The sequence below is a fragment of the Mustela putorius genome, unplaced genomic scaffold, assembly GCF_011764305.1.
Source record: "Mustela putorius furo isolate JIRA1106 unplaced genomic scaffold, ASM1176430v1.1 tig00000145_pilon_pilon_pilon, whole genome shotgun sequence".
NCBI lineage: Eukaryota > Metazoa > Chordata > Mammalia > Carnivora > Mustelidae > Mustela > Mustela putorius.
In genome coordinates this window covers 5,348,655-5,363,525 of record NW_025421294.1, presented here as the reverse complement: position 1 = coordinate 5,363,525, position 14,871 = coordinate 5,348,655, and the positions used below count along the sequence as shown (strand labels likewise).

General features: G+C 36.8%; 1 protein-coding gene across 4 annotated transcripts in view; it reads right to left on the bottom strand.

Moving 5' to 3' along the window:
- ADAMTS6 (ADAM metallopeptidase with thrombospondin type 1 motif 6) overlaps positions 1–14,871 on the bottom strand; it is a 304,096-nt gene that overhangs the window by 69,259 nt on the left and 219,966 nt on the right. The gene's annotated exons all lie outside the window — the stretch shown is intronic.

Here is a 14,871-nt window from a genome sequence, read left to right as displayed (position 1 = left end):
CTGAATTCGTCACATTAGCTCACTGCCTGATGCTGTAGCTATAACTCTGGCATTTACTTTACATTTACTTATTCTACAGCAGTATTCAAACTGATGTGTCTGAATTATATCTTAGCCACAGAATAAATAACTGAAGTAATTTATATGAAATTAAGTGTCAGACAGTTTCCTTATAACTTTATAGTCAGATACATGTCATAGTCCACTTTGCAATCAATCCATCAGGATTGTAAATACATATTAAAAACTAGATGAAAAAAACTAAAACACAAAATCTCTTTTGGTAACATTATTTAAGGTCCAGTTGCCACAGCTACTCCCAGCTCTTCATTTTAAGGAATCAAGAGGCAGGTTTGTAACACAACATTCAGCTCTATTAACTGTGGTTTGGATCCCTACTACTATAGCTGTTTACTGTCTGGCCTTGACAAAAACCATATTTTAAGATGTGGAATGAACTGGGCAAATGCTAGTCCTCAAGTCTAAACACCTTCAAATTCAAGGAATTTGGATTTACTAAGATTTACATTTAATCTATGAACATCACGGAAAATAAAATACTGAACTGGTTAAAAACATCTGTATGTGTTGGGTGGGGAGCAGAGGAGGATGTTGAGAGGGTGAAGAGAAGGTTATTTGTTTTCTAAAAGTTTGGAATGTTTCATCTACCTGATTTTTTTAAAGAAGGAGAACCTTGCCAATGCAGCTAGGTCTAGATTCCAAATACCACAGGCCATCCTAAATTCAATCTTCAAATTCACAAAGAATTAGAAGTATAACCTTTCAGTGTTTGAGCAATATGACCTAATTTGACTTATCTTTTAGAGTTCTATAGCTGTAGCACCTAAAATAATCACTGCTTTTGATAAACTGATGGAAAAAATATCCTGCTCACATAAGGAAGAATAAAACAGGTCAGGAGATAAAATTCTTAATTGTGAATAAGTGATGAGTAGATTAAACTCTCAGAGATCAGTCAAGGACTTTTTACTGCCCTCCCTTGGATCTCTACATTTACTTTATATAGTTTCCTGAGGTTAGTATATTATAAATGGTCCTTTGAAGCATGTACAAAAACAACAGATCACAATGTGCACATAGTCATATGGTCATCATTACTTCCTATATTTGGGGTTCAAATCTCTACCATATCAAGTCCAAAGACTCAAATTCAGGTGCCTGGGTAGCTCAGTTGTTTGAGCTACTGCCTTCAGCTCAGGTCACGGTCCTGGAGTCCTGGGATAGGGCCCCGCATAGGGCTCCCTGCTCAGCGAGGGGTGGGGAGGGTGGGGAGGAATGTGTTGGTGGTCTGCTTCTCCCTCTGACCTTCCCCCTCTCATGCTCACTTGCTCTCATTCTCTCTGTCTCTCAAATAAATAAATAAAATCTTTTTTTTAAAAAAAGCCTCAAATTCTGAAAACAGTGTCAATAGGTCTACGTTCCATTGTGAGCCCCATATTATGATTTCTGCACATTAAAGTTTAACACTGCAATATCAAACCCAATGATTCTGCTTGTCAAATAACCCTTCTTGTCTTTTTAAAAAATGAAAAATGACTATTTAACATAGGCTACTTAGTGCATCATGCTGGACAGACACACTTCCGGAGTCTTTTGTTTCACCGCATGCCAATCTGTGCATCAAAGAAAAGCCATTCTAGACACTTTTTCAGGGACTCCCATTCAAGGATGAAAGTGGTTGGTGGCTTTGCCATGTAGCAAGACTAATTTTTAAGCAAACATCATCAAAATTTTTAAAAAATACAGTTACTTTGAACTCTAACTACAAGTTTTCCAATAAAACTTAAGTATTTGTAAAGCACCAACCACTAAAACAATCATCAAAGCATGGCTTTCAGTTTAGCTGGAGAAATGGGACACAAATGGGAGAACAGCAGTGCTGTCTCAGGCAATGAGTGTACCACAGCACAGCACAGGTGGCCTATAGGTGCTCCATAAGGTAAAAGATCCATGTGTCACATGATTTGTGTAGGAGGAAAATCGTGAGTATAGCACAATTACAAGTATTATAAGTAATTATTTTTTATAATATTATAAAGTATTATAGGAATTGAGCTAGGTGAGAAAGAATATTTCTAGGGGGTTAAAACTATTAAGAAGGAAGTGAAGTAAAGCCATGGTTACAGGAAGGAGAAGATCGTATGTTGGGAATAGTTCCATCGTAGACAAAAGAAATTTATAAAGTAATAAGAAAAGACGACATTTCATAGAAAACCACTGGTACATTAAAAAAGCCCCAAATTAACAAACTAAGGCATTATGAAGACTATTTACTTAAAAACAAACAAACAAAAAATCCCATTCTTGACTATCTTGTAACGAATCTCCTAAATACAGGCAAAGTGAAAAGTCCGACAGGAGGATATTATAGTTTAACAAAACACTTGGATAATATTTCATAAAATTTCTAATCTATATTCTTTCCTCTGATAACTACTCAGGGTCAACATAATAAAAATATTAACAATGACAACAACTACTTAGTATTTACTAAGCATTCAGCAAGTACCCATTCTATGGTACACTATTCAGAAGCCTATAGATATATTATCTATTTAATCTCTTTCAACACTCTTAGGCATTTGTAATTAATAATCCCTTTTACCGAGTACACTGGCTATAAACGTTTGCTTAGTGATAGTTTCAGGGTGTAAGGACACTCCTTCATCAGAATGGGAGCTTCCTTTGAACTCTGAATGTTACAGTAACAGCATAAAGTTTTAGCTCTGTTAAGATGTATAAGAACTTAATAGGAATAACTTGAGCTCCTGTCATTTCAGCTGCAACTTTCTTTTCTTCTCCAAACTACTTTTTCCTCATTTATAAAACAGGAGGGCTAACAGCAAAATTTTGGAGTGTGACAAACCTGGATTCAATTCTAACTTGGTCTTTTATTTAATTCATGGCTTTTAGCAATGCACTCAATTTTCCAAACCTCATCTATAAGCTAGGGATATACTAGTATTTACCTCCTAGGAGAGGATTCACGTGAACTGTTTAGCTCCGTAACTGGCATAGGACAGAAGTAAATAACTATTAGCAGCTGTTCTGGTCTTGGGTCTAGGCATTCTTAGATTCATTCCTCACCTTCTCCTGCTCTGCTCTGTATCTCTGGGGAATGAACTCTGCAAGCTCCATTTCCCAGTCTTCTGTGTCTGCTGACTTCTGACAATGATTCAGGCAATGAAGGCACTACTGGGGGAAGCCAGAGTATTTCTCTTTCTTTCTCTCCACCTCACGGCAGCACCATAGGCAGAATAATCTTTTTGATTCCAACTTCAGGTAATAGCACCACACTTACCCCATCCCTCCCCTCTCTAGCCCTATCCTATGATTCTATCCTATAATTCCAGCATCTAGACTCCGATAAAACTACCCTCTTCTTTGGTCTCCCTGGACGGAGGGAGTGGTGGCATCTTCCTGTTGATGTTGATCTATGGGCTTGCCAGCCTCTTCCAACATCTATTTAACCATTTTTTTCCATTAAAGTCCCTCTACTTAAATATTCAGAGAGGTTTATATTATTATGGTTGGAAATAATAATAATGATGATGATGTTGATGAGGTATTTGGGAGACTGAATAGAGATTTATTTATTTCTATGTATTATTTTTTGCAGTTTATTGGTTAAGGGCAGAGGATGGCCAACGTTTTTTGTAAAGGGCCACATAGTAATATTTTAGACCTTGTATGCCATACGGTCTTTGTTGCAACTCCTCAACAGTGGCATTATGGTGTGAAAGAAGCTATAGGCAATATGCAAATGAAAGGTCAGTTCTGTGTTCCAATAAAATCTTATTTACAAAAAGAGGTGACAGGGCCACCTGGAATTTTACCCTGATTTAAGATGGTAACATAATAGATACATATGTCCAGCAGCACTTTGAAGAATGATCAAATTCAGTGATTAATTTTTGAATCAATACAGAATCATATACTTCTAAGACTATAATCTAATTTGTAAAGGATGCTTCAATTTCCTCTACAATTATCCCTAAAGTGATCATGCAATCTGTACAAGCATGTATAGAAAAATCAAATACTTTTCAGGTAGTTGCAATTATCAGATTCTTTCTTACTTTTAGCCCAAATCTATCTTTCTATAACCCTTTCTTCTGAATCTACACTGAACAATCTGATCCCTAAACGTAAGGTATCTAGACCTTGACGGCTTTCATATGAGCACATCATAAGATTATCATTAGTCCTCTTAAAGCCAGCCATTAAGAACTGGCCTTAAATGTCTTTCTTTTGCTCAGCAAATGTGTCACATATGATGTAAGCTCTGGAAATAAAGCAATAAAACAGATTAGGTCCCTGCTGTCAGGAGTTCATTCTAGTTAGAGGTGAGAAAGAAGAAAAATAAGGGGATTGCTGGTGAGGTGACAGGGAAGTTCTTTTAAAATAGTATAGTCTTGGGGTGCCTGAGTAGCTCAGTGGGTTAGGCCTCTGCCTTCAGCTCAGGTCATGATCTCAGGGTCCTGGGATCAAGCCCAGCATCAGGCTCTCCGCTCAACAGGGAGCCTGCTTCCCCAACTCTCTCTCTCCCTGTGTCTCTGCTTACTTATGATCTCTCTTTCTCTGTGTCAAATAAATAAATAAAATATTTTTTTAAAAAATGGTATGGTCAGAGACATTCTCTCCAATAAGGTAGCCCTTGAGCAGAGAGTTAGAAGAAACGGTGGGAGTGATTTACACATCAGTGAGAAAAGTAAATAGTAAATACAAAGCCCCTGAAACAAGAGTGTGTTAGGGAGGTTCAAGAATAGCATGGAAACTGTAGAAGACTTGATCCCATGCCTTTCTGTTTCTAGAATATCCCGACCAGTTCTGTTAGAATTTACCAGCTGTTCTGTTTTTCTGATTTCAATGTTTCCTTCAGTGAATGCTCTGAATTTGTGTTGATTAGAAATTAACTCAGTAGGAGTTGTATATTCTCATTCCAAAGGAAAAGAGTGACCAAAGAAAAGAATAATTTCTTAAGGAAAAATTACATAAAATTTTTTTTTAATTTTTTTTTTAGGAATAGTAGAGAGTTTAAAGAGTAATGCTTTTTAAATTGCTTAAAGGTAATAAATGCTGACACCATGCAAAAACAGTGGGCATAAGCAACCAATTTTTTATGTAAAGCCTGACAGGTTTTCAGCCTCCTGGTGTTAACACTAATCAAGCATCCTCTCCATCTAAAAAGCAACCAGCAGGATCCCACATAAATCCAGAGGGCAAAGCTGCAGGTCTCAGCATTTTTAATCTTAGTATTTCCAAAGAAATAAAAAAATTAATACTAGCATCTTTATCAGCTCATTTTTTTTTTTACACAGATATGTATGTTATTAGCACATTCTCCAGACTATCTACACTTCCAATTACACTGATTGTTTAAAAGCATCTCTTTTTGACTAAACTTAATACTCTTTATTGGTACATAAACCTAAAAAAAAAAAAAAAAGATAATTCATTGGGGCATAAAAGTTGCTATAGAAAGAAATCTCAGCTTCCGCTGACAAACTTTGTAGTGGCTATTACTGGGTTTCTAATCCTGGTTTTGTCCCAAAGAATAGGGTGACCTTGGCAAGCTGCAGAAGGCTTTTGTGCCTTCTCTCTTTCTTTTGCAAAATACACCCAAAATGCCACTTAACTTCAAGAGAAATACGTCCCAAAATGTCTTACAAAAGAGGACAATTCCATAAATTCTGTGTTGTGTCTTCTTATCTCTAATAAAGTGCGAGAAGAAAGCTGAGCAAGAAAATTCTTTTTCCCCTTTCCCATTCCTTTCTTCTTCATAAAGGAGATAGGCAGGCTGGAAGGAAGCAAGGATTTCTATGGCCTCATGTAAAATTGCAAAATGAGCAAAACTGGCATTTTATTCTCCTACTTCTTTTCTCTATTGCCCTTTTCACCTTCTGCTGCTTCTTCCTTTCTTGTTCCCACACTAAATGCACGTTTGCTTCTTCACCATTACACTAGACAACACTTCAAAACTCCCCAAATTTAATTTTCCTCTTCCTCTCCAGGATGGCAACATACTCTTAGCTGGCTATACCCTATTAGTTTCAGGAGCATAAGCAGAATTTAAATTCCAGCACCTGATCAGCTTAGCAAGTCACAACGTACTTGACATGGGACTGCGAAGAAAGGAAATTTTTGTTTATCCAAACAGGCATCACTAAGTCATGCAATGACACAGGGCTAACAAAGTCCTTGCTTCCACACCTTCTCTTAGAAGTTGCAAACAAAATTCCTGATTGCCCAGTTATCAGGTATTGTATGATTATCTCACTAAAGTTAAACGTAGTATCCAGTGAATCTTCTCAACCAGCTTTTGATTGAATCTTATCTTTTCTCTCCAAAATGTTTTCTGATTTTTTTGTAGTTTCACTGAGTATTTACTTAAAAAAAAAAGAAAAAGAAAAAGAAAAAGAAGCCTGCTAAACCTGTATTTGTCTAGGCAAACTAGAATCTAGCAGGTCTTTTGATACCATAGTCTTCTATGCAAGTTTTCAGACTTAAATCTATTTCTGTATAGCCTGAATTTAACTAAAATGCTATCTGTCCATTATATAAACCTTTCCCCTAGTCTTTGAAAACGTTAGGCAACAAACATTTACTTTGTAATTTTTAAAACATCCCTTTTAAAAACAAAGCAAACAAACAAGCTCTATTCTGTGCTTAAAAGCTAGTCCTTATTTTTCAAAACGTGATGCACACCATAGAATTCAAACTAACCTAAAGATTGACACTTGCTCCTGTTACTTTTTTGCCATATATAATAATATAATAAATATTCTGTAAAATATTTATAAAAAATCCAGTGTTTGACACATAATCTGTTTCCTAATTATAACTTGGGACATGGTTATAATGCTGTTATGGATCAACTCTGTACCTTGTTATCACTTACCCCACACCTCTCCCTGGGGGCAAGGTCTGTAGTTTCAGAATGTTCTCAGCTATCTGGTTCTGCTGCAGGGTAAGGTTAGACTGGAAGTAAGACAATGCCAAAGGTGACCAAACTCTTTCAGAGACGCTTACCTTGCCACACCCACCTCCCAAGGGCTCTGTCTACTACAAGAGCACTAAATCAGTACTCAGAAATCCCATGCCTGTCTCATTCCCTTCCATGGTACTAGCCTATTGATCAGATTTAGTACTTCATTTTAAAACACTTAAAAAAAAAAATACTTGTTCTTCCTCTTTATAAAAGTGATTTGAAGATATAATGAGGTTATGTATGAAAGTACTTTGTAATCTGCTCTGAAACAAAAATGTCCATAATATTATCTACACTCTGTTCAGTACAGATGAAGTATTAGGAAGCAGCACCGAACGTTCTACATGTGTGTTTACATCTTTTATTTCTCAAACAGCCCTGCAAGTTGGATGTAATTATACTCAATATAGCAGTTCCCTAAGGTTTAGTTATTTTGCCAAGACCAAACAGCAACAAGGGTTACAGTCAGCATTCAAACTTAAGTCAATCTGAATCCAAAATCGATAACGTTTTCTACTACAATCCTATCATGAAATATTGGCTATATTTCTCCACAACCAAAGGAGTATCACCTCTTAATGACTGTAAGTAAGGTCTTGAAGAAGAAAAAAAAAAGGCAGAAAAGCATGCCCCTCTAGAATAGCTGACTAGGGGCACCTGGGTGGCTCAGTGGGTTGGGGCCTCTCCCCCCCAGCTCAGGTCATGATCGGGGGTCCTGGGATTGAGCCCCGCATTGGGCTCTCTGCTTAGCGGGGAGCCTGCTTCCCCCTCTCTCTGTCTCCGCCTGCCTCTCTGCCTAGTTGTGATCTCTGTCTGTCAAAATAAAAAAAATTTAAAAAAAAATATAAAAGGCTGACTGAGAAAATACCTAAGAAAATACTACAGAATCTATGCTTAAATTTTTGAACAGACCACAGATGACCTAGCAACCCTTCTGAGTCTATAATTTTTTTTTTTTAAATAGTCTTGATGTGTAAGATAAAGGAGGAGATGTGATGTTTAAGATGCAAGACAAATAAGACTTTCCATCTCAGCCTGAGTGAAGCTTAGGTATTTCACAAGCAGTTTTACCCTAGTTGTCCAGGTTGCTTTTACACAACCAACCTGAACAATGAAAATCTGAGTAAGGTGGAAGGGCACACACTGACCTGCAATCTCCAGGCTGAATACAAACAGCATATTTAGGCAACCCACCTCCAAATATTTATAAACCATATACCTACACCCAGACACAGGTATCAAAAAAGGAAAGTTCCATACATTCCCATACCTCCTCACCTTCCCTCTTTAACTGCAACCCACCACCACTGCCTCTTGGCAGACAGTCTCTGCTTTTCTCTGCTTTGCTGTCCTTTGTGGTATATGCCTCTCCCTTGTGGTATATGTGATAAACTTCTACCTCCTTTGTTCTGTCTTGGGTGAATTCTTTCACTACCAGTGCTGCCAGCCTCCACCTAATCTGATCACCCCACACTGGTCACATTATCAAGCAGCAAATCACAAAAAACATACAATAGGAAAAGGAAGGATTTTTTTTTTTCCTTTGGTTTTGGAGAGTTAGCTAAGGAAAAACAGGAAATTCTTTTTGGAAATGTAGATATGTCCTTTATTATGGCATTATGATTTCCATAAAATTCTGCTCTTCAAACCAAAATCTTACAAGGGCAACGTCTATTATCTATTAGATTAGCTTATGATCTAAAATATCCTATGGGCGCCTAGGTGGCTCAGAGGGTTAAGCCTCTGTCTTCAGCCCAGATCATGGTCTCAGGGTCCTGGGATAGAGCCCTGCAGTGAGCCCTGCATCGGGCTCTCTGCTCAGCGGGGAGCCTGCTTCCCCCTCTCTCTCTGCCTGCCTGCCTGCCTCTCTGCCTACTTGCAATCTCTGTCAAATAAATAAATAAAATCTTAAAAAAAAATCCCATTGTAGTTGCTATTTTAATAGTGAGATTGAACTTCATCCAATTCTACTCTATATCTATAAAACAGCTCCTGGTTTCTCAATAACTTCAAGATGAAAATCATTTTAATTTGTTCCTGCTATAGCTATTGTCTTTATATGCTGTTCTGTCCTAGAGACAATCATAGAGATGTCAAAGAAAGAGTCCTTGTCCAGTTGTTTCTGAAGACTTCTGGGGTGACCAATGATGATAACCTAGGGAACAAACTGCCTGTCTAACACATCCTAATGCAGATAATCAGCTTCAGAGTCTAAAGTGTGAATACCTTTGGTCTCTAGGCTAATTAAATTGCTGTTGAGACTGGTCAGGCCAATTTTACAGCTGGATACAATTTTCTATTTTTAAATTTTTAAAGATTAAGATTCTTTTCTTTATAAGTTGCCCCTTCTATCTCTGGGGATCTTTTTCTTTCCAACTGGGGTAAATGGGACAGGAAATAATGGGAACATGAGCTTTCTACTAGAGAGCTCTTGTCTTTCTACCACTCCTCCATCCTTCAAATGTCTGTGGTGGGAATTAAATCAGCATTGGGGAGAAGGTGTGGCTGTCTTGTTTTTGTGCTATACACTTTTTAAGACTACTTGGCCTACAAAGTTTCTTAGTTTTAATTTTCCTCTAACTTAAGCAAAAAGAGTACTGTCAGCCTTGCATGCATCCATCTGATTCACTAGTGTGGAGATCCTTGTAGGAGTATCAAACTTCAAAATAGCAAAGTGTTCTTTTGTGATATATCTCCTTTTGTTGTCGCTATTAGACATTATGAAACTTAGAACTGATAGTGTTTGCTTGTTTACTCAGGTCTCGAAGAAACTCAGAGGCCCATCTTAATATGTAGAAGGAACTTATGGTACATATTTAAGGTATTGATGCCAACTAAATATTATTTTCCTTTTCCTTGGATTTTCTAATTTATTCTATTTTTCACTTATGATTTTAATGAAGCTAATCCAACTCTAATCAGTGAGTACTGACTAATAATGTTAAATAATTATGATATATAAAAAGTGAGAATGAAGTAATAATCTATAGTACTAGCTGGCCAATGACAGAAATGAGAAGATCAAGACTGCTATAGTACATGAGAAACTGACAGGCTATGAGGAATGGGTTGTAAGATCTTAAAAGGAATGTAAGTAGACTCTATCAAACACATGTGAATCAGACTAACATCTCCTAGATTTTCTTTTCTTTATCTTTTTCCTTTTTTTTTTTTTCCCCAGGGAGACAGAGTGCGCATGTACCTGTGTGCATGAGCTAACATGAGCAGGTCCTGGGGGTGGGAGGCTGAAAGTGGGAGGAGGGGCAGAGGGAGAGAGACAATTTTAAGTAGACTCTACATGGGGCTCAATCCTAAAACCCTGAGATTATGACCTGAGCGAAATTCAAGAGTCGGGCACTCAACCAACTGAGCCACACATAGATTTTTAAATTTTTTATTGTAATGCACATTCTGAGCATAAATTAAATAGCATAGAGCAAACCTCAAAGATTCATAAACAGGTACTCCTGCCATTTGACTGCTTAACATGATCTCATTGTGCGCAAAGATTTGAAAATCTTTCCAGAATCATTTGAATTTATTCTTTATTCTCTATTTAAGTCTCAAGAAAAGCTCTTGGATCACAAATGACAAACCAAAATTATGCTTATGAATTGCTTCCTAGTTTTTGACTGTCAATTTGATTTTAACTAATTGTAAGAGATTCTCCTAGATATTATTTACAGTGTCATGAAATATGATGTGCATAGTATTAAATGATGTCAAAAATGCACTTAGGTTGGAGACTGATCTAATAAAGATAAGTATACTCTTGGATCCCTTAAATTAGGGTAGCTCGTACATAACAGACACCCAGCCAATACACAGGGAAAAAAGACCATTTAAACAATTGCACATTTAGGAAAAAGTTTCAAGATTAATTTAAAGAATACAACACAATAGTCCTATAATGTTTCCACAGTAACACCCATTCTGTGCTTGCTGGAACACACTGAAGTTTTCTTGCTTGCATGACTCAATCTTAACTACAATCAGTTCACTCTTCATGATTTATTGTTAAATTCTCTTGTCTTATAATAGAAATTTTTAGAATAGATTTTTTAAAATATAGGAGTTTCTAGTCTAATATGACACATACATTCTTGAAAAACCTTTTTCTGCAAAATTGCACAGTAAAAATAATAGGCATATGAAAAAATGTGTTAGAGGCAGACAGATCAGAGACAGGACACTAACAAAAACAATAGCAATTCTAATAAAATACTACCACATTTTAAAAAATACATGGCAAATTCCTAACAAGGGAATACTGGAGTAAACAGGACTTTATCTCCTCTTCCCACAAAAAGTGAAATAAGTTAATAAGCAAGGGTTGAGGATGCTGAGTTACAGAGACCAGAGGCCAATGTACAAAGAACAGGGAGAAACACATGATAAGGACTCTATGACAAAGCATGAGGACTCACTAGCAAAAAGGAGAATGTGGGATGAAGGGTCATCACATACACAACAATTTTCCTCTACCATTCAAGCTATATCGATATAGTTTGACTTTAATCGCTGTATTACTTAGTGGCAAATAATAAGGCACAAAATGACTCAGTCACTTACGAGCTATTTTGTGATGCCGAGGCAAAGTTGTAATAGAACAAATTATACCAAAACTTTAAATTAGCATGTTTTTTCTGGATTTTTGTTGAAAGAATAAAAATTTACAATATCTCAGCAAGCCAACTCATTGCCCAGGAGAAGAACTCTCAGAATGGGAAGAAAATATAGTTAAATTAATGGATCTGGTACATACTCAGTAAATGTACTACTACCACTACTACTGCTGTTGCTGCTACTTCTACTAGTAAAGACGAGCAGACATGTATGGTGTATCCAGGATCTGTCACTCTCTACTTTATTGCTAACAGAATTCTGCTTTATGCCCAGGAATCTACGTTTCAGGAAAGGTGACCTTAACCTCATTTTAGGGGCAAACTTGGATTAGTCTAAACCAGTTATGGTAATCCCATTCTTTTTGCCCATGACTGGTTTAAAATGGGTATGTGGTCTTCAGGCCAATAAAATACGAATGAAGTCTGCCAAGCGAACAAGAGAGGAGCTTTGGTAAGCGCTTTCCTAATAGAGAGGAAAGAGACACAATAATGGTTTATCTTGTCTTTTCCGCAGAACATTGTCAGGACAAAGGCACTTTAGGTGTTCTGATGCTCCACTACCATTTTTGAAGTCCCCTTTCTCAAAGAATTTAGCCTTCAGGAATTTCCCTCACTATCTTGTCAGTTATTTGCGGATTTTAAAGTGATGTTTTAAAACATGCTTATTCAATAATTTTTAAAAAGAGTTCTGTCAGAATGATTTACTCTATCATTACCAAAAATGGAAATATTCTACATTTGTTTCCAAAATGAGCTAAGATTGATTTGTTTTGAGAACTTTATATATAATATTTATAGTCTTCTTTATAACAATTATTTTTCTACTGAAGAACTAGACTATGCAGTTCAATGCTATCTAACACGGCCATTGTGAGCAACATGTTGCTATAAAATTTAAATTAATTAAACTTAAAAGTTTGGCTTTTCATTTACACTAGCCACATTTTTTCTTTTTCTTTTCTTTCTTTTTTTTTTTTCTTTTAATTAAGTAGCTCCACACTTTGCATGGATCCCAACGAGGGGTTTGAATTTATGACCCTGAGATTGAGACCTGAGGTGAGATCAAGAGTCAGACACTTAACTGACTGATCCACTGAAGCCCCCCAACACCAACCATTTTCAAGTGCTTAATAGCTAATTTGGCTACTGGCCTCCAGTCTGGACAGCACATATGTAAAACATTTCTATCAATGAAGAAAGTTCTCCTGGACAGCGCAACTAGATTATGTGTTCTGAAAGTTTAAATTTTCATATATTAGATTATACTTTAAAATCCCAACCTTATAAACTTATGCTGAGACAGTTTTATTAACTTAGCATGAAACTAAATTTCAGTGTGATAATTGACTAGTCTCATATTTTCAACTAGAAGAGTCTAGATTGGTGAAAAAAATTGTATTTCCATGATATTATGTTGATTGTATCATTTGCTAAAAGCTGAAACCAAAGACAAAGCTGGTAATAGAAATGTCAATCCACCAACAGCAAGTTCTACAATTTGAGCGTCTAAAACAAAGTTCAGGGGTAAAAACCAACAAGACTGATATGTCTAGTACTTTTTTTCTCATTTACTTATCATAAATTATTCATATTATAGTACCTATCTTATTAAGGTGGAAATATGTGCCTGCCCCTATAATTATATAACAGAAACAGATATGAATTGAGACATAGGTTTGCCTTTCTCATTCCTACCGAACACAGTCTGATATACAGTAGATACTCATTTATTCTACCCTTACGTAAGACTTCTATTCTTCTAAAATTCAGGCTATAGCATCCAAATCACTATCTGGCTTCATCATTCCTATTAACCTCATCATGGTCATTTCCTCTCATTTATTAAGGGGTCTGATACCCGGTTCACAGTCTAGGCTTTAACATCATCCTGAGTGACCTCAGGATGTGATCTCATTTGCATAGAAGACTTCCCAAATTGCCCAACCTTGAAGATCTTTGAACTCCTTCATCTCTGCCCAAAGCTAGGCATGCATTCCCTTGGTCACACTGAAGATTTCTCGTCATTGAGAAGAGTCTCACTTGTCATATATGAAATCCAGTACATTCCATTCTCTGATCCCAACTCCTTCTATCTCCCTCACCCTGCTTCTTTTACTATATTGGTTCTTATGAATTTTTGAATTTAGGTCCTTAATTTTCTCCTCCTAGCCCTCTTTAGACTCCACTGCCAAGGCAGACTGCATGGCTCATCACTTCAGTCATTCCCAACAGTACCCTTAAATTCTTTCTGAACCGTTTATTGTTCTGTTGTAGTCTCACTTTCTCCAATCCATTCTCATATAAAGTATAAATCTGAGGCTAAGTTTTTGAACAGTGTCTTACTGCCTCAGTAAAGATCATGCTGTTTAACCTACAAGCCTTGCATTTAATTTTCCTTCTACCTAGAATGCTTCATTGTTGTTTTCTTCTTTTCTGTTCAGCTCCTATTTGCCCCTCATATCTTTACTTTCTTATGGGAAGAAATCCTAAATCCTTAATTAGGCTATGTGCCTATTCTATGTGCTTTTATAGCATCCCATACTTATTCCAGCATATCATGTATTTATCACTCTGAGCGGTGATTATCTGCATTTAACTGATTTCCCAGGAAATTGTAAGATCCTTGAGAGTAGATAGTCTTTCTTACTCTAGAACAGTCTGAGATATAGTAGGCATTCAATGGTTTGTTGAATGAATGAATAAATAATGCTGACATCTTGAAATGATCATTGTAATTGAAGTCTCATGTTGTTACTTCTTTGTTACATGCAAACGTAACATGGAAGTAAACATGATCAATAAGCTACGGAGTATAAGTATGTATGGGAGAAACAGAGCAGGGTAAGAAAGATTAGGAGTCTCAAGGTTGTAGAGAGTAGGGAAAGTTGCAATTTTAAATATGGTACTCAGGGTAGGCCTCACTGAGGTGGTGACAGTTGAATAAAGGTTAGGTAAGAGAGTAAGTCATGGAGATATTTTGCGAGAAGAGTATATAAGGTAAAGGAAATGGGCAATGCTAAAGCCCTAAGGTGGGAGCATGCCTGGTATGTACAAGGAAGGAGGCCCACATGGCTGGAGCATGGCTATTGAGGAAAAATAGTAAGAGATTAGTTCAGAAAAGTAATGGAGGGCTAGATTGTATCGTCTTTGCAGGACTTTCTAAGGACCTAATGCTAAGACATGAGTCTGGAATCCATGAAAGAAATCTGGGCCAAAAATATAGATTTGGGTGCC